General features: G+C 41.6%; 1 pseudogene; it reads right to left on the reverse strand.

The window, feature by feature from the left end:
* Positions 1-20,741: 20,741 nt before the first annotated feature.
* Positions 20,742-21,284, reverse strand: LOC147429900 (large ribosomal subunit protein eL8y pseudogene; annotated as a pseudogene).
* Between the last annotated feature and the right edge of the window lie 487 nt (positions 21,285-21,771).

Below are 21,771 nucleotides of genomic sequence, written 5' to 3' on the forward strand. Positions count from 1 at the left end.
TCACTGCTCTTGAGGTGTGCTTCGACTAGGATTTTCAAGTATGTGTTAGCGGGTCGCTACGACAGACATTTGTAGCACAGGTATCTGACACTAACATAATGTCAATACTTAGGGAAGTGACTTGAATGGGGCACAAAGACTCTTTGAGGTTGTTAGTCCTTGAGAAGTGAACCTAACAAAAAAACACAACATTTCAACAAGCAAACCACCACTCAATGATAAAAAAATCTACCTATGTCCTTTCTCACCGTTCTAGGTCATCATGCCATTTTGGCACTCAAACGAAGTCGAAATAAAACAAAACTTTAGGAGGAGGTCTAACACACCTAGGGGCACTATCCTACCAAGTCTGGTTATAATCAAACAAGGTACCAAAATCACAATCCATCATGAAATAGGTCCTAAAAATTGAAATAGAACTATCCAAAAGGTCACCTTATAGTCTAGGAACACTCTCCTATGGTCAAAAGCGTCAAAGAATAGTGAAGATAAGGATCACTAATGCATAGTCATGAACCTCAACAAATTTGACAATTCTTACACTTGAATGAAAGAGAAAAGAGAGAGGAACACAAAGAAAGTTTCAAAACTGCAAATGCATTACCCAATCATTAGTTGCAATGATTACAAATCGAAGCTTCATAGTCGCTTGAGCGTATGTACAAAAGAGCTCATTTCTCTTGAAAAGATAAGCCTTCTTTCACATGAACATTATTGACCTTTATACCTACGGATTTCTAAATGGCCAGTGGCTAGCTCATATGGGCCTTTTACTTATCATGACAGAATTACAACTCAGAGAATCGACCTACTACTCTGGAATCACGATTTACGCACAATGTAGCTACACTAACTTGAAAAATTAACCGAGTACAAATGTGGTGTCCGGATACGTGTCTAGCAAGGTGGGCACCCGTTGAGTCAAGCCGCCAATATTCCCCCTTTCCTAGCTCGTGTCATCCCTTGACATCTTGTTGTTAGGGTCATCCTCAGCTTTGTCTTCAAGGTTGGTCTTTAGCTTTGTATGCTTTGTGGTTGAGGAAGTTTTTCCCTTCCTTGTGGTTTATATCTCTTGTGTTCTGGTTGATGTGTGACCTCAATTGTCGATGCAATTTTGCTTCTTGTTGTGCATTCTCCTCTTTACGATTGCCACTCTTGGCCATGCAGATGGATTTTGATGTATCTGAGTTTGTGGAACTAATTCTCTTTGTGGTGTCTACTTTATGATGGATTTTCTTTCAAGTTGCAATTTGAGTTGTTTGCAATAGTTCACCAATGTGAAGCACTGTGTGAGATACATATGTCTGTTGTGGATAGCCCTCTTGCTGAATTTGTCATTGCTTGTTGTTGTAGGCCATTCTTTAACTTGCCATTTTTTGATGGAGATTTGTTTTTGCCCTTGAAGATAAAAGATTCTCTTGACAAGCATATGGAGACCTTCAACAAGAGGATGATGATGAGTGTTTCTAACTTAGAGTCTAAAACGTAGATGACCAAAGAGAAAAAACCTGATGGGACAGAAGTGCCTTTGGTATACTCTCTTATTGAGCTGAATAATTCCACTTGAAGTACCTATCATGCAAGGTGAGTGCTTGGGAGAAACAAAGGAAGAGTGCCTAATGCCAATTATGCACATTCTATATGCTTATGGGAAATTTATCAAATAAAAGCGTGCATTGTGAAAGAGGGATTTGGTGGGTGCTTCAAGGAACAAGTGTAGCACATAGATTAAAAAAAAGGATGTCGTAATAGCTTCCACGTTACCATGAAGGGTGTTCAATGTAGAAGCTTCTCCGCTCATACCTCATTGTGCACAATGCATGAGTGTATTTTGGTCTTCCTCCTTCACTTCACCAAACTTAATATACATAGACTTTAACTCTTATGCTCACCTATACCAGCACAAGCGACACAATATAAATATACTCAGCTCTTCTAGTTTGAGCAATGCCTAGTATAGCTAAGATACTTAGACCACATAGAATAATACTTGAAGCTTTGGGACTAACGCCTTGCTCATTTAGTGGCTTAGATGCTCAAATTTGACTTTTATGCTATGTATTTTAATGGCGACTTGGACATACCTGTTCAACGCTAGAAATCCAATTCCATAAGTTCTTGGAGATTTAGGCCTCTTCCATTGTGATGGTCTATGGATGCCACCATTTTGTCCTGTAGGTTAGCAGATATTGGCTTCTCTTGACTTGCTTGTCGTATGTTGACACTGCTTTGTGAAACATGTTCCACGGTTGTAGTAGGAGTTGATGGAGCCTTCGCTTTGAGAAGCGATTGTGGATGTGTGTGTGGGTTCTTTGTGTTTGAGTTCCCACTAGTAATTTTAGAACTTACCTTGTCTTTGGTCCGTGTATGACCGTCTTTTTTATTTGCTCCTTTTTGTTGATGACTTGATGGACACTAGGCTTTGGTATCCATACCTAGGTATTTCTATTGTAGAAGCCTTGCTTTTAGCTAAAGATGAGGTATCCAACTAGACGTCGTATCAGGTGATGATTGGATTCTGTTGGCTCTCCTTGGTATCTTTGTGCCTTTGGGTGAAGCTTTGTGCTACATGACTGCTAATCTTCATTGTTCCAAGTTGAGCTTCTTCATAAAATACTTGTGCCTTGAGTAGTTTCACTAGAATCATCCGCTGCTTTACCTTTCACTTGCTGGATAGCTTGATTGAAGTCTGACTTTGGTACCCAAACTTGTCGCATTGCTTACTTCTTTGATATTTTCTTTTGCCTCTTGTGGTTGTTCTTTCTCCTGCTTGGGGTGTTTGTCTTTCACTAATAGATTTGCGTTCTCTTTGTAGATCTATGTGCTTGAGGTGAGTAGATGCAGGCTGCTACTTGAGGCCTTTTGGCCTAAATATTAGCGTTTCCTTGAAAGTAGCCCTGAGCAATGATTGACTCATTTGATGCTACCCACCCTATTACCTTTGGTTGTTGAGATTTCACACGTGCTTGGTGTATCCAAACTGGGTTGTTGGATTTGATGTGCTCTTTGGATACTGTTGATTCTCTTGGACTTCTTTTGGAGACTTTGCTACAATGGAAACCTGGGTTGATAAAACTTTTTGTTTGCATCTCCATTGCATTTTTGATGGTGCGGCTTTTATTAATGTAGAGGATGTGTTGGAAGTTTGATGGAGATTTATTGAAGGTAATGTCGTCTTGCGAGGTAGGTCTACTTCAATATTTCCCTTACCTTTAGTTTTTTCCATGAACCAAACTCTCTTTGAGAAGATGGGAGTCAATTATGTGGAAAGTATCCTTGTATTCCCCAGTACTCAACTTGAATACGGCTTCTGCCACTCTGAAGCTAGAATCGCCGTTTTAGAACTTGTGTAAACTTTTTCTTCTAGCTCGGTGATTGGTGGCTTTACCACCACTATCCATGTTCCATAAGACACTAGATTCTTTGTAGCTATCACAATTGAACATGTGATTTTAAGTCTTGTTTCTCCACATATGTTGAATTTGATTATCATAGGAGACAATTGATTTTCTTTGTTATCCTTGTGCTTCTCTTGATCTTGCATTTGTTGAACATTTGACATTGAATTTGGAAACTTCTCTCCTTCACTTGCTTTAGATTTTGCATTTTTCGGAGGCGACTTCTTTGAAACAGTTTTTGTCGATTCTTCAGGTATGTCAATGATGCCATATTCATTTGTTTGTACTTTCATATTGTGATCCATGACATAGCTATTTGTGTCACCTTTTCAACTTTCATACTTATAAACCTCATTAGCTTCCTTCAACACCTTTATCACAAAGCAAGGAGTTATTTCAAAGCCATTCTTGTCACAAAACTTCATAGTCGTTATTGTTTATGCACACATCTAGAGTAGCTAGTATTTTCTCCCATCCAAAGGGTTTAAACAAATCTTTTGAGAATGGCTCCTTATAGGGATTTAATATTCACGTGATCGTGTGAAATTTCTTGTGATCAAAATGTTAATAATCAAGTCCACATAATCACAATTAACGTGATCACAAAAAAACCAATAAGTGGTGACAAGACAATTCACCAAAACTCCACGGAGATATGTGCTCTTTATGAGCTTACTCTAAAACTATGTGAACCCTAAATTGATCCCGTAAAGAAATGAAAAAAATCCCAGCGGGCTTACCAAATTGCATGATTTCTATAGGTTAAAGAGAAGTCATGTGAATCTTTAACTTGATCACTCAATGTTATTAACGTGTTCATATTTTTGTGATCACCTTAATGAAATCCCTGGCTCCTTAACCACGCATGCTTCCTTCACCAACCAAGCAAAGCCGATGTTGTACTTCTTGTTGAAACTTGAGACCATGATACACAAAGGATTAAAAGGTTGGAGGATTACAATTAACATTCATTGATGTGGTCAAAGAATTTCAAGCAAAAAAGAGGGCAAGGGGGGGTAGCATGTATAGTTAAGAAAGGACTAGAAGATTTTGTATCAATTGTCAAAGATGATAAGAACAAACGTTATGTATGGCTAAAAATTATGACACCAAAAAGAGCACCCATTTTTGTAGCCGGTTGCTATATTCCTCATCATGATTCCTTCTTTTATGCTTGCATGGATAGAGGTCAATATTTATGAGTGCCTATTTGTACCATTTGGCATACATTGAGACTTTACTTAAAAAATAGACATCTTGACATTTCAAACATATAAATAGAAGTAGTAGAAGTAGTATGGATAATCCAAGACTATATCAAATGACTAAAAAAACTTGTTTAGACTTAATTTAATAGTGGGTATGCCACTTGAATTAGAAGGGGTGATGGCCTTCTAATCCACATAACATAACATAACATATATATATATATAATCTTTAATGTAAAAAAGATGCATGACTTATCTAGCTTTTCATCCAAAAAGTTACATCATGTTATGAAAACACTTTTTTGGGATTTCTCTGACACTTGGATTAGAAGGGGTGGTGGCCTTCATATCACAATAAATTCACTGTAAAATTAAGGGGAACTTTGGACACTTGGATGAGAAAGGGTGGTGGCCTTTTGATCACCCTTTTAAAAATTTAGGTGAAAACACTCTTCTTTTGGTTTAAATACTTTCTTTTTGATGGCGATTCAGTCTCCTAAATACTTTGCATAATTTGATACTCTAAAAAGGATCGTAGGTGTAAGTTAAAAAGGTTTTAAAGTAGGACATGGATAACAACTGATATGTTTGTGGACACCTATAATATGTATTCTAAGCTAATGAATTTGTTGTAAGTTGTCTATACGGATGTATGTGAGAGTTCTTAATTTACTTAGGATCTTTTTGCCTTATTTGATGTCCGTAAGTGAAGACCATGTCCTCCTCTACTTTAGAACCATTTTTTGTAAACAATCTCATGTACAAAAGTACTAGAATGCTACTTTATTCTCATTTTGATGTTCCAAAAAGAATCGAAGACTGAATCATTTTTGTGCTAATTTTTGTCTTTTGTTTAAAGCCATCTACTTTTTGAACTTTTATGTTCTTTTGTGTATAAGTTTAAGTCTAATACATCTATACATGGTCACTATGGAAAACTGTAGAATATGCATGTTCACAACCCACTTGTCAAAAACATGAACCATACAAGAATCTAACCAAAAAGACATGACCAATCACATGTGAACATTACATTCAAAGACAATGATACAGACGCTTGTGGATTTGGCTTGATGAAATGACGAGGAAAGCTATGTGGTCGATGGGCATTAAATGGGAAAGACAAAGGCATATCTTCTTTGAAGGTAAACATCATCCATTCTAGTTCTCCTAGACTTTAGTCCTCAAAATGTAGTACTCTTTAATCCCTATCAATATCCAGTCTCATATTTCAACTTCTCTTGTTAAAGTGTGTATACAGTGAACCGCCGTGTGTTTGAAGGAGGTTTGGAGGTGGCAAGCTTTGCAGAAATTACTCAAGAAAGCAAAGTGTTAATATGGACGCTCGGGCGCAAGCAACACTCGGAGGATTGGTCTAGGACTACTTGTGCCTTGCTGTCAGCAGATGGAATGCCTAGGACGGGGGAAAATCTTGGCCATCGGTAAATATAAGATTTCATAAGGACAAGTTTTTGGACCTTGTGTGTCGAGGAGGAGGCGTCGGGTTGGTGGGGGTGGCTGCCTTGATAGTCGATGTAATTATAGTCCCTGGATGATGTCATGGCTGAACAAGAGCATCACAAGACCTTGTAATTTTTTGGGATGTTCAATATAATTCACTCACAATTGTGAGTTTTGCTTTTTTTTTATAAAAGTGTGTATATAGTGTCCTTTTGTGCACACGTGTGCTTGTGTGTATACATGAGAGCGAGCGAGCGAGAGAGAGAGAGAGAGAGAGAGAGAGAGAGAGAGAGAGAGAGAGAGAGAGAGTGCATGTATGTGTGTTTTCATATGTAGTTTCTATTATGTGCTCATCATATCAACATTTGAGAAGTTTCTATGGTGTCCTCATGTCAATATTTGAGCTCACATATACCATCCCCTTTTTCATAGCATCATCTTATCAAGAATAATGAACGTATATATTGTCTCTTCTTCATGTCCAACAAGATAGAGTGGTTGGTATTGAATCTTGATGCTTCTTTGTATCAAAGCTCCAAAGGAAACTTTTGTTCTAAACCACAAAATATGTGGCCTATGACATTCGATAGTATTTTTTTCCTTTCTCATATTCAAATGCGTCTCTATGTTGACAAAAATCTCATTTGGAGACAAAATTGTGCTTGTTTGTCATGAAATTGCCGGTTTGACAATCCCTCAAAAATTTTAAGGCGTTTTGAGACGAGAGCATTTATCAAAAGAAGTAGATCCCCATGACAAAGAGTGGAAATAATGTGATGATGACTTCAATCAAGTGTTTTGTCCCACTAGACATGTGAGAAAATCATGTTCATGATGTAGTATGAGTCCTATGCGTATCGTCACACATGACCACACGACGAAGAAAAATTGGGGAAAAAAAAGGATAAAGGGAAAAATAATGTCTCTTTTTAAGAAAAAAGGCACCCTTTAAGACGAAGAGCTCTATGACTGGGTAACAATTTTATGGCTATGATTGGAAGTTGGAACATGCCAAGGTAGTCAATCACAAATGTCGTGCTATTTCTTTTGTCACCAAACGGCAAGAACTTTACCTCACAAAATCTCTTTCTTTTGGCTAAAAGAAGGCAAGAAAACCTGCAGAGTTGATTTTTGATAGGCACCCATGTCCTTGAAGTTTCAAGGATTCTAACATCTTTTGATGTTTTAACACACTTTTTATCCACTTTTTGGGAAAAATACCCGAAAAAGAAAAAAAAAAGGGTAAAATGCCCACAAAACTTGATTTGTCTTGGAAAGTTTATTGTTTTCATAAATAAATGTAGGAAGTAAACTCAAGCTTGCTTTTGAAATACCAATATTTTTTAGAATACAAATGTTCTCCATTGGGATATAAATGTAGCTTTCAGAATACAAATATTTTTTTCCAATATAAATGCTCTTAATTGGGTGGCCAAGAGTCTTGTCCTTATCATCTAGGATAGAGGAGCCAGGTTAGGTACATTTAAAAAGCAGGGGCCAATTTAGGAAAATTCAAATTGTAATGTTTCAATTTTATATTTGTGCTCAATGATTTTCATTGAATTGGATATCAGATTGTAGCACTCGTGAAGATCTACTCACACATCTATCCATTTCCATCCTCTATTTGCATTATCTCAACAATATATTAGCTTCAAGTTATATGCGTACTTGTATTGGTCATGTCTTGTTAGTGGCTCCGTTACCCTATGCCTTGTATCCACCAACACAAATACCACGTTACATTGAAAAACTTTAACACTCTTCTCTCTTTTAAGGGTTTTCGACTCTCATAAAAAGCGTTAAAAAAAAGGGAGAATCCATTCTTTTTTTTTTGGCCTGCCCCAAAGGGGGGAGGCCTTAGAGATGGTTTCCCTTTTTGCTAATGAAAAATGGGAAGTTATTTTGAAATAGATTAAATTGAAAAATTTAGTGTGAAAATTGACCACTTTTGAGATGATGAGGTCTTTTAAAGACTAGAGTACGTAGAAGTCATGATTCTCTCCCTCTCTCTTTTCTCTCTCTCTCTCTCTCTCTCTCTCTCTCTCTCTCTCCCTCTCTCCCCCCTCGGGGTTCTGCACATCCCATTTCTAATTACAAAAGAGCAACGTGCCATTTTTGAGCTCTCTTCCTCACGTGCGTATCAACAGTCATCACTGAGTGGTACTCTCTCTCTCTCTCTCTCTCTCTCTCTGGGTGGACTCTAGTGAGTCTGGTCTTTTTTTTTTTGTCTTGATGGAGTTTCTATGTTCTCTGGTCTTAATGCTCTGTCATTTCTTGTCAAAAGAGGAAATAAGCATAAGCCGGGTGCTAATTTTTGTGTCTTTTCATGCCACCGGGCTGCTGTTGCTGTCGCTAGGAGTCCTGGTGGGCGACTGCAAGTGCCATGCGGTGAAGATGGAGTTTGGCGATCAGCAAATACCTGATTGGGCATTGGTGATCCGCGAGAGTGTGACCACCCCTTCCTCCATATATATTGTCTACAAGGTATGACTTAATTTTTGTTCTGCCAGTCGCCGTCCCACAGACCCAAAGCAATGCATTATTCTGAACATGCCTTCTGCTTATGCTTGCATGAGGAGGCGATGCCGCCCGACAGCAATGTGGAGGCAGTGCCAATGCACAAGCTCTTCAAGCCTATGGAATTTCACGACAGCAGGTAATTGCTGCAAGGCGTGACGCCAGTAGTGGGCGCTCTCATACAGCCATGTACAATCTGCTGGACATGAAATTGGTTGTAAGGGAGAACGTGTCAGAAGCGTCATTAAAGAAAAGCGGCCAGGGGGTGTTGTTCCTTTGTTGCCACAACACATGCATAGACGGGCCCGTGTTTCTCTTTGTGCACGGGGAAAGCAAGTGTCAATTGTGATGTACAAGGCTCACAGTTCCAGGCTGACGCGCAACAGGGAGAAATATGTAGGCAATATAAAGCTACTACTGGAGGCGGGGCATTTAGTGAGAGAGCCGAAGCTGGTGCTGCTATGATTGCTTGTAGAGAGGACAGACTAAACAGTGCCGGTGGCGGTGCTGCCCAAGATGAGCATGTTCCATGGAATCACAGTGCAGGGCTAGAAGGCCTTCGACCATTTCTTTTTCCTCGTGAACCCATGCCCACACTATGAGATCTCCTTCTTGCGCATGCAGCTGCCGCACGAGCTGATGCATGTCGGTAGAAAGTCTACCTAGGAGGTGGCCAACTACATTCAAAAGATGCTAGCTACCAAGCTGGGCTTCCAGTGCCGTTGCATCTGCACCTTCACCCTCCGCGACAAGCGTATTCTCATTATCATTCAAGCTGGCCATGGCTTCCTCACGCAATGAATTATGAATGACTCTCTCTCGTCGCAGGCCTCGTGATTTTATCACTTGTTTTTATTATAAAGGTGCTCACTTGCGTTGGATTTGTATTAATCACAGAAAGTTACAAAAAGCCCTGGCATATCCTTTGCACAGGGTTATCCGGGATCCTGTTGAGGTATTCAAATAATTCTTCTGTGGAGCATAGATTTTCATAGATAGTGTTAGTCTTAGGCGAGCAAAAAAGCCTTTCTCCATGCCATTTCCAAGATTTCCAATCAAGCGGTGTGGAGCAGGGAGTAAGGGTTAGGATTGAGATTTTCAAGTGGGTACAAACGACATAGAAAATTGGTTTTTTCAAGGCTGATTTATGCTTTGGAGGTAAAAAATTGGGAAGTCCTGCCCTCCTCATCAGCACTCAAACTGCAAGGTACTTCTTCTTCCATAATGTATGGCATACAAGGAACCGTCGGGTGTTCAAAGAAGATCCTGATGTGGCAAGCTTCACAGAGATTATACAAGAAAGCAAAGTGCTAATATGGACGCTCAGACGAAAGCAAAATTCAAAAGATTGATCAATACGAACTTCAAGGCTCGATACAAACTTGAGGTTGGTTGTTTAATACAATACATTCACAAATTGTAAGTTTTGCTTCCCAAAAAAAAAAAAGGGATTAAGATTCGTCCTAGTAATTTTCTTTGATAGGTTGAAAAAAAAAGGCATTAAACTTAAAGGGTATATCTTTTGTTATAACCATTTGTGTTGTCGAAAAGTGCCGACACTCCAAGTTATTACCAAATTACCCCTCATATTTATCCAAATCCTCAAAATATTCTTATTTGAAACTTTTCGAAAGTGTCCTTCAAATTTGAATAAATATGCTTAAAATGCCATTCTACCAAAAAATTTAATATGCTTCTTAAATTTTATCAATTTTTTAAAAAGGCTATCACATTTCTAAAAAACATCTTCTAGATTTTGCGAGGGGGGCTCTTGTGCTTGGTGTGGGTAGCCCGTGAGTGCAAATAGCAGGGAGGATTAGAGGTGCTATTGTAGCAAGGTTTATCCAAGCCAAGTGATTGTTTTGGAGTCAGCACAAGGTGCCATGCATTTGAATGAGCTAAGGGTTTCTTGGGAGGGAGGACCGTGTAGCATCAACCTTGAGCTTCTTCCTCTACTTCACCCTCCACCCCATTTTTTGCTATGGGAATGGCCCCTGTCCCACTTCTCCGTGGAGGGGGTTTTGGGGGTCGGTGTTCTCTTGTGTTCCTAGTTTGTGGACTTCTTGTTGGTGTGACAGACCTCACGTGGCCCTATGACAGTGGCGGATGGGTACTTGGGATATGGATTGGATCTTCTATGGAAGGGGCTTGGCTCCACGTGAGCATGTACTTGGGTCTCTTATTTGGTGTTGCCGTGGTGGTGTAACGATGCTACAGGTTTGCATCGGGGTTTGCTTTGTTTTCTTTTATAAGTTGCAATCATTGGGCATGCTAGACATAGTGGTAGGACTCTACTATGTGGTGGCAACCAAGGTATGTTTCTATATTTTAGTTATGTTTGCATATTTTGCTAATGCATGGTTGATTTTCTTCTATGTGTATTGGGTTGTACAATCCCTCAGGACTTGTTGTATTGTTTGCTGACCCATGGCATTGTATGTGCATGGGATGTTGAATTGCTTTTGTTTATGTGAGCATTGCAAAAAAAAAAAAAACTCTGGCATATTAAATTTTTTGATGAAGACAATTATGTTGTGGTGATTGAGGATTTATAAGGATCTTTTGGACAGGAGATGAAATAACTCATGATTTTCACATGCAAATGCCATATTTCTTGGTCCAATGGTTATAATTTTTCTAAAATAAGTTTGTAGATGTCTTCTAAGTATTGCAAAGAATCAACTATGTGATAACAGAAGAAATAAAGGTAAAGAAAGTACAGGGATATTTTGAAAATTTTGAAAATTAGAGGGGTATTTTGGGAATTTCCACAAATTTCAAGGATTGTGGGCTTCAAAACAACTGTGCTCTGGTAAATGTGGGACTAATTCCCCATCTAGTTGATGTTTGCATTCTTCAATAACTTGCTATATGGTACTAAGTATGCATGCACGTTTGAAAGTTCTGCACCTTTAAGCAAGTCAAAAACCCTAATTAGGAGGCATATTTTTGAATTAATTATAATATGAAATGCTATAAAACAATATCCCACACAATACCTAATTTGGTGCTAAATAGTATCAAACTTATTACTATTTTGTATTGTTGGAAAGGGGAAAAAGGGAACACAACTGGCACACAATCAACACGTCTCTTTATAGCCCAAGATATATATACATCACCCCTAACCACTAGAGTTCTCCTTCAAAACGTGACAATCTCACAAGAAAACCGTTGTTTGCACACAACCGTACGCACAACAGAACGGTGAGGGGGCACAACTATCAACAGAGGCCCAGAGACACACACACACAACATAGAAGATAAGGGGAAAGGGGGAATCCACACAAGATGCATAGTAGTGATGGTTTCAATATGCAAAACAGGATCATTTACAAAGATGCTCCAGGTCAGCACACCCACGATGAGCACAAAGAGAGAATCAACACCCTCCTTCTTTGCACAAACATCTCAACTCCATAGCCGCACCTCAGCTCCACACAACCCGGCTCGACACTCAAGAGTGGAGCAAAATGGCCCAAGAAAACCAAACTAGACAAAAAGCCCTTGAAATGGCATTTGAACCTCCCTTTATAGAGGGTTTAAAAAAGCTTGAAAATGTAAAAAAAATGGTATTTTCTAGCTCGTGCAAGCAATTGGAACCTCATTTGGTATTTTTTGTGCATTGCCTACCACTTGGCACTCCTAATTTAGAACATCCCGCATGCTCCGGACACTTGGCCAATTTTACATTTTCCACCTTTGTGAACTGTCCCTTGGGCCTCAGCATCTCGCTCTCCCCTTCGCACATTAATCACCACATGAGGGGAGCAATGACGGCACCATCGTCGCTCACCCTCTCTCTCTTCAAAAATGTTGCCCGCAAGCATGTGTGAACCAACCCCAAATCGAGGGCCACATTAGCATGTCAAACCAATGCCACCGATGGCAACAAACGACCCTAGAGGCACCAACATAGCATATGGGACCAATCCCTCTCGACACATGGCAAGCTTGGGTAGTTCTACCTTCAAACTCCAAAAAAGTTACCATAAAATCTTCAAAAAAAACTTGTTTTTTGCCCCTAGCTTCAAGTGCATGCCAATGGTTGCAAAGACATCCAATCACTAGGCCATCAAAACCACCCCAAACATGGCCTATCTGACTCTGACTCTACCTATTCCCCCCTCATTCCATCCTCCACATGACCTCGAACTAAGTGCTCCAACTTGGCAAAAAAATGTCGGATTCATTTCGGTTGCCAATTGACCCAAACTTCAATGCGTCGTATCTCGACACCGTAGCTCCAATTGGCAAGACGCTTCTTCTTGTCAGCTCCAAATGTTGTCCTCTACCTTCTCAAACCTCATCAAGCTTTAGAAAACATCTTTAGGCACACCAATCAAGGCCACCAAACATGCACCAAACTGGCTCGTGATGAAACTTCATCTGCTAATATCTCTCCCATCTCAGCTCCGATTGACAATTTGAAAAGACCAATGCACTCCACTATTCATGCTCTACACATCTATCACTTTAAACTGGCGTTGACCACCTATCCTAATATGTCCTATCCATTTTGAATCTCCAATCATCTCCAGCTTCAAACGTTGGATAGGGGGAAAGGGGAACAGACCCGGCACGCAAACAACACGCCTCTCTATAGCCCATGATAATCACTGCACCCCAATCCACTAGAGTTCACCTTCAAAACTCGCACAACTGACAATAGACCACTCCATATTTTGCATGTTTGCGACCGTGCCACAACACATACCATTCTCTCTCTCTCTCTCTCTCTCTCTCTCTCTCTCTCTCTCTCTCTCACTCACTCACACACACACACACACACACACACACACACACACACACACACACACACACACACACACACACACACACACACACACACACACACACACACACACACACACACACACACAAAGGCTCAGGGAGGCACACACATCTCAAATGCCGGCACCAGATTGTTGGAACAGAGCAAAGAGAAGAAAGGAAAAAAGGGGAAGAAAGTAGCAAGAAAAATCGATACGGTTTTCTTCAATTGCTACCAAGAGCATCATCTACAACATCATCAAGCCTCGACTACAAAGACTCCGTCGGCATGAACGAGCAACAAAAGCTTGGGCACCCTTCAGATTCACCTCCGCACGGCCCTCTCTATAGAGAGGCAAGAAAAGAGACACACTGCCGTCAAAAAATTTCGTTGTCTCCGAGTACTCTCCTCCTTGAAAAACCCCTCCTTGACCTTCTTCCTCTTCCCCAACGAGAGCTTCCCCGAAGCTGCCAAAAACTGCTCCCAAAAACTCGCCGAAAAGTTGTCCCCTTGGGTATGTGTAACTCCCCCTTTTCTTGAGATCTCCCCATGCTATTCTCGGAATGCCCCTTTGCATGAACCAACCTTGCCAACTCGATTTTTCTTGATCCCCACGCCATGCATATGAGCCACCCCTTCATTATGGCCTCAAGCCTCATAGTCATGGCGTCGTGATTGTGGGCACTCCCCCTTATCAAAAGGGTTGGCCGATTTATGGCACACGTGTCACTCGTTCGCCCCTTGGCCTTCAAGGTCCAAAAACTCCACATAACCCCAAAAATTTTATCTTTTTCTTCCCCAACTTCTACCTACTCCCAATCCCTGCCCAGTTATTAGCACATAGTCAAGCCGTAAGTTTCCATCAAAATCTATCATTCCGGACTTAAAACTCACCTATGTGCTCTGCACTTTGACTCTCTCGAGACTACAAAGTGAGGCCGATAAAATTGGCCAAGTTCATCTGTTGCCACCTCGCAAGCAACTGGCACCAATTTCGACTTGCAATATCTTCCTGATCCGGGTCCCGATTGACGCATAATCACGTCCTGTTGACTCACACCGTGCACACCACATCCTAGAACCCCGTTGAGCTTCAAAAAACACCATATTGCACATCTTTTGACGTGGACAAACTAGCACCAACCCGATCCCTTGCAAAACTTTGCTTGTTAATATCTTAACATCCAAGACTGAGCTTGCCGATTTCAAAAGACCAACAGGCTCCATAAATTGAGCTCTACGCACCCATATCCCAAACAAGCTCAAACTAGCTGGCATCACTTGGCTTATCCATCTTGAATCTGCAATCACTTCCTACTTCAAACTGCCATAACTTGGGCATCGTGGCTTTGCTTGACAAGCCGTCTAGACCTGCTCCTTCAACACTTCAAGCTCTACATATTTGAGCTAAAAACCAACACCTTAAACATTCTTCACTTGCCACCCTGTTAGGCCCTATCCGGAGCCTTTTTGCCCTATAAAACCACACAAAGCATAGATTTCCTCTATAAACCACACAACATATCATCTCTCACTTGTTGTGGCACTTCAACCCGTTCTTATTCCACATTGGCTATGACCACATCATGAGCTAAACAAGCCAGCTCATAAGACTCGGTATCCTCGTCATAGGATGTGGGCTCATCCGGTCCATCTTCCTCACCTGTCTCCTAGAAATGGGAACTAGAATCTCCATCTTCATCAGCATCATACAATGACTCGGTGTCACTCATCTTGAACCGCTTCCAGCTCCACAAAAGCTTGAACATTGTTTAGGCTTTTCACACTTTATTCATCTTCTCTTGAACCCTCGGTTTCTGCAACTTGATTGCAATCTGCTACCTTCTCATACAAGCTTTCCACAAGAACAAGCTCTACCTCTGTAATGTAATTTGGAAACCCAACACCTGCTACCTCTTTGGCACACTGGATCACTTCAACGAGGGGATTATCCTCTTTGACAAGCTTATCCATCATTGGCACATGCACATCATAAACTGGAAACCTCCAAGGAACATAATCAAGTATTAGCCTTACCTCAACACGCTTTGTATCTTGCACAACTAGCACTACCTTTAGTTGAACCATAGAATACTCTCCTACCACCACAACAGGAATATAATCTGTATGCTTCAGCAAACATAGCTTGAGCTTCCACTTCACCTTGACCAGATACACCATGTCTTCATAGGTATCCGCACCGTCTTCCACCTTATCACTGACCTCGGATGCAAACACTCAAGAAACTTTGACAGCTTCAAAAACTGATTGCCTTTCACCCCAGTGGCAACCTCAAATTGTTTCCAACATGCTTTAAATTGTTCAAGAAAAATAGAGAAATCCTTAGTTACGTCTTGGCGTACCGATTTCAGTTTTGCAACAGCCTTTGTCGGGGTGATCACTTCTTGAAACCGCTCCAGAAGCTGCCTTTGAAATTTTTTCCATGAACTTCAACCATCATCCTTTCAAATCATTGTACCAAATCTTTGCACGTATGTGCATCAATAGTGGTACCCTTTGCAATTTCTCCGCATCTGTCAACATATGCATCGACATAATCCATAATTCAAAATATGCTAACCAATCCTCAAGGTCTTCAGCACCTATAAATATGGGGCCAAAACCTTGCTCCATCATCTCTGCTATCTTCTAACACAACTACCAAATTTTTTGACCACCTACCAACCGCTTGTCAGCTCATTAACACTGCTTTAACCTTCAAGTTGGAGAATCAGTGCTCCTTCGTGGGGCCACCAGAAGATGGATAGGGGGAAAGGGAACACACCCGGCACACAAACAACACGCCTCTCTATAGCCTAGGATAATCACTGCACCCCAATCCACTAGACTTCACCTTCAAAACTCGCACAACTAACAATAGAACACACCATATTTTTCCAATTTACGACCGTGCCACAACACACAACATTCTCTCTTCCTCTCTTAGACACACACACAAAGGCCTGGTGAGGCACGCGCATCTCAAACACCGGGACCAGATTGTTGGAATAGAGCAAAGAGAAGAAGGGAGAAAGGGGGAAGAAACAACAAGAAAAATACGGTTTGATTCAATTGTTGCCAAGAGCATCATCTACAACACCATCAAGGCTCGACTACAAAGACTCCATCGGCATGAACATGACGAGCAACAAAAGCTTGGGCAACCTTCAGATTCACCTCCACGCAGCCCTCTCTATAGAGAGGCAAGAAAAGAGACACATTGTCATAAAAAAAACTTGTTGGCTCCGAGCACTCTTCTCCTTGAAAAACCCCTCCTCGACCTCCTTCCTCTTCCCCAACAAGAGCTTCCCCGAAGCTCCCAAAAATTGCTCCCAAAAAGTTGCCCCCTTGGGTGTGTGCACCTCCCCCTTTTCTTGAGATCCCCCCATGCTATTCTTGGACTGCCCCTTTGCATGAACCAACCCTGACAACTCGGTTTGTGTTGAGCCCCACGCCATGCGTATGAGCCACCCCTTCATTATGGCCTCAAGCCTCATAGTAACTGCGACGTGACTGTGGGCACTCCCCCTTATCAAAAGGGTTCGCGGATTTATGGCACATTTGGGCCACTCCCCTTACTGCATATCCATGTCATCACCTGCTACGCGAGGGCATGGCTGCCGCCGACGGATGCCTGAAGTGCCACCACTGTAGCGCCGCCATAGCTTCTAGCTTCCAAGGAACTCCCGCGCCATGTGATGCTTGTGAAGGGTGCCCCATATGGGCTATATACTCCAGCTTCCGAGCTCTACTTACCGCATGTGGGATAAAGCAACCCCGCCACATGTCACTCCTCTCCTTGGCCTTCAAGGTCCAAAAACTCCACATAACCCCAAAAATTCCATCTTTTTCTGCCCCAATTTCTACCTGCTCCAAGACCCTGCTCAGTTATCAGATGGTCGAGACGTAAGTTTACATCAAAATCTTCCATTGTGGACTTCAAACTCACCTGTGTGCTCTGCACTTTGACTCTCTTGAGACTACAAACTAAGGCCGATAAAATTGCCCAAGTTTATTTGTTGCCACCCCGCAGGCAATTGGCACAATTTCAACTTGCAATATCTTCTTGATCTGGGCACCGATTGATGCACAATCAGTTCCTAAAGACTTCACACTATGCACACCACATCCTAGAACCACGTCGAGCTCCAAAAAACACCAGATTGCACATTTCTTGACGTGGACAAACTGGCACCAACCCGGCCCTTGGCAAAAATTTGACTATTAATACCTTGACATCCGGGACTCAGATTGCTGATCCAAAAAGACTAGCTGGCTCCATAAATCAAGGTCTACACGTCAATAGCCCCAAACAGGTTTGGACTACATGGCATCACTTAGCCTATCCGTCTCGGATCTGCAATCACTTCCAACTTCAAACTACCATAACTTGGGCACTGTGGCTCTGCTTGATGAGCCATCTGGACCTGCTCCTTTACACTTCAAGATCTACATATTTGGGCTAAAAACTAGCACCTTAAACATTCTTCACTTGCCACCCTGTGAGGGAGGAATCTCAAATCTCGAGTGAGATTTTCCAAGCAAACCCTAAATCGAGCAAGATTGAGCAAGATTGGCCAAGGTACACTATACAAAACAAAAACTAAACATAATTTTTTAGGTGACTTCAAGTACAACAAAAAACATCTAAAACAAGATTACACCTAATTTTAATGGTAAAACGACCACAAATATTTGACAAAAAGAACCCCTTGAACAAGGGTTTAGTAGAATGTTCCTTTTGATGGGCTAGAACATTTGGAACACATACAATGACATGTTGATATTCCTCTTCTTGGAACTAGTTGCCCTCAGATATTGGAAGTTCATTTCTACCACCATTGATCCTTGTTGGGAATAGTGGCACCATGATTCTAATGGATACAAATCTCATGAATAAGGAGAGTCTGGGAGATTGAGCTTCTCTTCACTTCTCCTCCTCTCTCTTGCTCTACCTCAAGTTATTGTGGGTTGATATACGATAACATACTATGCATTTTAAGTTACTCTAGAGAAAACGGTGGAAACTTGAAAATCATTATTTTATTGCAATGAGACTGTTCTTTTGGGAAAATCCACATCATGGTATATATTAAAGTTTTGATCACACCATCATAGGTAGCCTTCTATCGGGGGGGGGGGGGCGGGGGGGGTTTAGAAGTGTTGCCAAAGGTGGTGGTGACCAACGTGTCAAGGGAGGTGGTAATGGTGGGGGGTTATAAAGAGTTCTTTGATAGAAGAGTATGCAAGGTTGATAAGGTATGAACAAATTTCTTATGACAACTTTGTCCACATACTAGTTCTCTTTCACCTATCCATATCGATAGAAACCTAGGTTTAGTGTAATTCCACCTACAAATTTTGAGATTTTTAGTGTAAATAAACCTACAAACTTTAGAGAAATTTAGTGTAAAAACCTACAAGGTGAACCTACAAATTTAGCGTAGAAAGTTTAGCTCCTACACTGCTCGGAGTTCCTAGTCTGCTGAGTTGTCTGGCATGCCTCGACCCAGATTACTCACCCAACGTGTGATGCCCCTATGTTGAATACACTTCTTGAGCCATGGTGTATGATTTTCATTGTAGTTCTTTGAAATGATTTTCCTAACGTGGCTTAGCCCTCCATTTTTGTTTGTACTCTATCTACTATTTGGGAGTTGTACGTCCATCAATGCCTCATAGAAATGCAAATGGATGGTAGTCTAGCATTGCATCTATCCTCTTGCAGAATGATGTGATCCAGGCCTTGATCCTTAGCACCCCATAAGGTAACCCCCTTCAAGGGGTGACCGGGAGATTGGTTGTGCTACAACAAACAACATTGTGCCACGTTCAGACAACTGTGTTGGCTAGGAAAGATAAATCTCAGGGTCCCTAATCATTGGCAAATGTGGTTTTGAAGGAGTTGGGCAAGGAAACTCACTATAGATGAGGCAAGAAGGTCCTCAAGTTCAACTGCTGTCATTTTCAACAACTATATGGTATAAACAAAATCCTTCAAAAAATCTCTTTGAAAGAGACGTGGACTCTTTCACATACGTGTAGGAACCAGTGTGCAAAAACGACTTTGTTTTGAAAACTTGGCAAACCTATCTATGAGAAGTTTAGTGGTAAACTGATTAAATTTGAAGAGTTTTACACCAAATGACGCTGAATTTCTCTAAATTTTGTAGGTTTTCTCACTTTCAAACTTAAAATTTAGAGGTAAATCTCAAAATTTGCACGTGGGATTACATATAACCTAGGCTTTTTCTCAAACCCCTCCCCTCTCTTTCTCTCTCCTCGCTCTCTCTCAATCTCTTTAAAAAAAAGTCTCTAAAAGAGCCCACGCCAGCGTGGAATTTTTTTTAGAAAGATTGAGAGAGATGGAGGAGAGAGAGAGAGAGAGAGAGAGAGAGAGAGAGAGAGAGGAGGAGGAGGAGGAGGAGGGGATTGTATATGGGTGAGAAAAGGCTGGAAGGGAAGAGGCTGAGGAGGCGGAGAGCGTACATGTTGTAGGATCAACATATCTGTGTTGATGTGCATCACGTGACCTTGTACTCTGTCACAAGGAGATCTTCAATATGTTAACGCAGCCCGACCTAATCTCTTGTCACACCATCGTTTTTGGTGTTGCGCTTGAGTAGGTTTTTCCCAACCCAATTAAGCATCCAATGTGAAGAATTGTGGTGGTTGTTGGACTAAGTGAGGTAGGTAAGGGAGAGCACGCGCTCCTACAAGGCAAGAGTTCAGAACTTCTGCTAGGGACGGGTAGAGACAACAAAAGGAGACCTCCAGAGAGGCTCAACTGCTAAATTGCACTTCTCTCCTCTTTTTTTTTTTTTAATGAAAGCACCAGACTAGCGCACACCCAGTGCTTTATCTCCAGTTGGAGCCTTGACTTTAGTAGTTGCAAGTTTTGATTCTTTAGCAAGAGTTGCAAGTGTGGAGGCAGCCACTGTCCACAAGGCCATAGCGAAGCAGTTTAGAGCTGCACGCGAAGCAGAAGAAATTGGGCTCTTTTAGCTCCACACGCTCTATGCTGTTGTCTTTCATGCTCCACAGAAGGGGCGATTACAACCTTTATTATGAGCACAATACATATGTACGTACTGTGAAATGTCCACACAAACTTTGAAGTACTATACGCCTCACTGCCACACTTGCTTCTACAATGAGCGGCATGTAGGCAGCATAATGGATGGTGGTTGTGCCGGTGATTTAGGGAACAACAGAGCTCTCTCTCTCTCTCTCTCTTTCTTTTTTTTCTTTTTGCTGGAGGAACTTTTTTGTAGGTTTTTTTTTTAAAATTCCACCAGCAAATATGTGCAACTCTTGTCAAAAAAGGGCTCATTCAGTAAGACTAAATTTGAAGACTGCAGCCTCCAACGAGCTCAGCCCTTAAGACATCCTTTGGGCAGCCTCCTTAGCAAGAACTTTCTCCTTTGCATGAGTCTTGGCCTGTGAGTTGACCCCCGTAATGCCACCACCCCATTGCCTTAGAAGGTCATCAAACCGGTCAATGAAGTTCTCCTTAATAGCTTTTACAATTTTGTTGAACTCCAATTTGTCCTCGGTTTTAACTGATGTGAGACATAGACATTGGCTGCCATCTTCCCTGCATATAGTTGGAAGCCAAATAACCAGCTCAATGGGATCCACATCATGTGCAATAACCACGAGTTGCGCTTTCCCTTGCTCGATCAAGTACCTGAGCGGTTAATTCCATACTTCACAACAATAGGCTTCTTGCTTTCAATCGTCTTCCCCTCGGCTTCCGCCTGAGGCTTCTTCAAAAGGCGCTCTTTCTTGGCAGCTTTGTCCTCTGGCCTGTACTTGATAAGCATCTTGAAGAGGCTAGACGCCAAGTTCTTATCCAGAGTCTTGGTAAACTGGTTCAAAGCAGGTGGAGCTTTAAGCCGCTGATTCAAGACCCTCCTTTGCCTTTGACGAACATACTTAGGCCACTTGAAAAATCTGTGCAGGTCTTTCTTTGGAGGCAATGCTCCTCCTTTGCCAAACTATTTTGGCCTCTTCTCAAACAAAGGATTCTGCACCTTCTCTGTGGTCTTTTTCTTTTCCGCTGTTGCAGGTACCGGGATCTTCAGGGCCATGGCGAACGCTTACAGTGAGACTCCGATCGTTAACACGTCCTGCTCCTACAGATGCTTGTACGAGTCACGACTAAAAGTCTCTCTCTCTCTCTCTATCTCTCTTTCAGTCAAAACGAGACTCCCTGAAAGAGTCCGGCGCGCGCTCTTTCACAGAGTCTCTTTGAGAGAGAGAGAGAGAGAGAGAGAGAGAGAGAGAGAGAGGAGAAGTGCGGGTTTTTCTGCTGATGCTACCAGGGTGTTGGGGATGTAGACGACAGGGGGGCAGAACGAGTAAATGTTATGATGACTATAATTCTCAAGTAATTAAGCGAGTGGCT

Source organism: Adiantum capillus-veneris, chromosome 22, assembly GCF_014529385.1.
Source record: "Adiantum capillus-veneris isolate H3 chromosome 22, ASM1452938v2, whole genome shotgun sequence".
NCBI lineage: Eukaryota > Viridiplantae > Streptophyta > Polypodiopsida > Polypodiales > Pteridaceae > Adiantum > Adiantum capillus-veneris.